This window comes from Pan troglodytes, chromosome 4 (genome assembly GCF_028858775.2).
Source record: "Pan troglodytes isolate AG18354 chromosome 4, NHGRI_mPanTro3-v2.0_pri, whole genome shotgun sequence".
Lineage (NCBI taxonomy): Eukaryota > Metazoa > Chordata > Mammalia > Primates > Hominidae > Pan > Pan troglodytes.
The window spans coordinates 176,358,819-176,362,089 of NC_072402.2; the positions used below are offsets into that span (position 1 = coordinate 176,358,819).

General features: G+C 35.7%; 1 non-coding gene across 1 annotated transcript; it reads left to right on the forward strand.

The window, feature by feature from the left end:
- Positions 1-291: 291 nt before the first annotated feature.
- Positions 292-456, forward strand: LOC112209381 (U1 spliceosomal RNA). The gene has a single exon (XR_002944115.1). It is a non-coding gene; the product is annotated as a U1 spliceosomal RNA (small nuclear RNA).
- The last annotated feature ends 2,815 nt before the right edge of the window (positions 457-3,271 follow it).

The following is a 3,271-nucleotide window of genomic DNA, read 5'->3' on the forward strand; positions in this document are numbered from 1 at the left end:
TGGGAAAAGCTTTTATACTTGTCACTCACTTTTTAAAATATCCCGAGACAGTTCACTGTTGCAGACATTGAAATTGGCCATTTGTAAGATAAAAGGTATGTTTATAAAATCTCTTTATATAATATATGCTATCTATGACATGCAAAAAAGAAAAGTCTGGGTGCTGAGGTGCTGAATTTTTCATTAGAAAAACATTTGTATAAGCTACTATTATATAAATATAAGCATATTTATTACAGCAAACATTTTAATAGCAAACAAAACAATTGATCTTAAAAATATATGCAATATATACTTACCTGGCAGGGAAGATTACCATGATCACGAAGGTGGTTTTCCCAGGGCAAGGCTTATCCATTGCACTCCAGATGTGCTGACCCCTTCAATTTCCCAAAATGTGGAAAACTCAACTGCATAATTTATGGTAGTGGGGGACTACATTCGCACTTTCTCCTGAAATATATATATATATATATGCAGTATTAGAGCAAAGGACCAATAAGAGATAAAAACTAACTGAACTACCTCTTAGTGTCTGGAATTTACCTTTTCCTGACTTACTGTCAAACTTCATGCATGGCTTTTATTAAAAAAGAAAAAATCTGTTCTCTTCTTTGTTGTAGTCATGCCCAAACAACATCTAATAGCCTCCCATATTTTCTATACATTTCCTAGTTTTGTTTTCAGAATTTTTTCTTTATTGTCTTGAAGTCATATTTATTATGAAACCATACTTGCTATGCTCTGAACAGTAATGTTAGATAGTTTAGGTTGAAGCATTTTGTTTGTTTGGGCGATCACTTCAAGGTTAAAGCTATTAATATTTTTTTAGTTGGCTGCAGATGAAATCCTAATTGTTTAAAGAGCCTATCACTTGTGACAGTCTTCAGAAGGAATCAGTTTATGAAATAAAAGTTTTTTTTCCTCGTGGGGTTTTAAAAGTTTCAGACTGCAAAGGAAATTCTTTAAAAATAATTGTAAATTTCAAAACTGATTTACTTAGAAATGTTTGTTTAAGCCTGAGTTTGGGCCAGATATTATCCTGAGCGCTAGAAATTGTATAGAAGAAAGAAACAGACCTTAAAGAAGTCATGAATTGAGTGGGTGGAGAAGAGGAGGTTGAAGGGAGTAAGCAAATCATAATGTGTTGGGGTTTTCACAGATAAATAGTTAAGCTGTGATGCTGTGTTGCAGAATACAAATGGAGAGATTTGCATGGGATGCAGAAATATGGAAGACTAACCAAGCAGACCAGGAGAGACCAGCAATAGTGTCCCAGAGACCATGATGTCTGAGCCCAGTTTTGGAAGAATAGTAGGTATTCTTCATGAAGTGAGATCCTGAATAGAGGGAGCCACATATGCAAAGGTGTAGGGTGGGTGGGTGACAGCATATTACATTTGTAGAGAATCTATAGGAAGTAATGAAAAAGAAAAGCTTGAGAAGAAGGCAGTGGCTAGGTAACAAAAGGTCTTACTTGCCAAACTAAGGAATTTGAATTTTATTCTGAAATTTAGGGTACTAAGTAACGACTTTAAGTGATGGAAACTGTATTGCACGAATGTGTAGAGGATGAATTTAGGAGATTGAAGACTGCTGAACAGACTGAAGCCTAGAATTCAGCCTCCAGTGATGGGTGAAGGAGGCTCTAAGCTCAAGCAAGGATAGTCAGTGAAGAATATGTTGCACATGCTAATGTAGTAAGAATAGATAAGGCATAGTTTTTGCAATCAAATAATTGGGGAAGGTGATTGACACACAGGGTAGATTAACTTTACCTGGATGGATGGTGGTGTGATATGCCTTGTAGGCAATATAGGGGTAAACAGTTTGATTTTATACATGTTAAATGAGCCATCCAAACCCAAAAGGTCAATTTGAGCTGGATGGCTTGAGTTAGGAGTAATTAAGATATAGTTAGTGAAAAGCTTGGCACATGTAAATTGGCCATGAGAATGTATAGATTAGAATGAGAAAGGGATCGTGGATACAACCCAGGAAAACATCAATATACAAGAAGTAGATGAAGGAATTGTGCAAAGATGAAAAGGAATGGCCCTTTATGTAGGTGAAAAGGCAGAAGAGTGATGTCACTGAACCCAAGGGATAAATGAATCTCAGATGGGCAGTAGTGTCAGGTGCTATAAATGAAGTAATAAGGAGAGTAAATTGGTAAATGAGATAATTGTAGACTTTGGCAAGAGAAATTTCACTGAAGGAGGGTGAACAAGTAGGCTGTTGAAGACTATTTCAAATATAATTGAAGGGAAGAATGACTTAGGGACCATTTCTGGTTTAATAATGTATGCACATGTTGAGGGTAGATTAAAGAAGACATTGCTGGGAGGAACAACTTTTGTGAAATAAATTCGAGTCATAGCATAGGTGGAGGAATTAACCTTAACTTCAGGGAGGGAAAAGCCCACATAAAGAAGGGAATACAGATAAGTGATTTGGAGGTGAAGGAATTTTCTGCCTGCTGACTCATTTTCTCTAAGGAGAAAGACTTCATTTTTTAAGAGTCTCAATTTGGATATTTGAGTGCTTAATGATATTAAATTAATGAGTTTCAATCCTTGTCCTGGAGGTTTTTTGGGAAGTCAAGGCTCTTGAGTTTTATTTCCTACCCTTGTTTCTATAAGAAAGCTCCATGTTTGTCAGTTTCATGTATTTGATAGTTTTAATCATAAGGAAAAAATTTGCTGGTGAATTAAAGTTTGAAAACTACTCAGGGAGGGAGAGAAAATGCTTTTTAAAAAGTGGTAAATCTGAGGAGACTGGAAAGAAATGTCAGAGTTCAACAGGCATGTGGAGGTAGATGGAAAGGCATTCCAAATTGGAGAAAAGCTTGTGCAAGGCAAGGAGGCATGACGTGTTCATGGTATTATTGCAAATTGTATCTTAAAACTTCATTCCTGTTTGTTCCTAGTATATAGAAGTATAATTGGTTTTTGTATATTGACCTTGTATCCAGCAACCTAGCTAAATTCACTTATTTCTAATAGCTTGCTTGTAGATTTTTTTGGATATTTTACACATAACGATAATCTAAATAATTTCCATTCTGTTTCTCTTTTCCAATCATAATACATTTTATTTTTCTTACATTATAGCACTAGTACAGGCCAGTACATTGTTGAATAGAAATGATAAGTATATTTCTCTATTTAATATTATGTTAGCTTTCTTTCCAGGCTGGGCATGGTGGCTCACACCTGTAATCCCAGCACTTTGGGAGGCCAAGACAAGAGGATTGCTTGAGCCCAGGAAG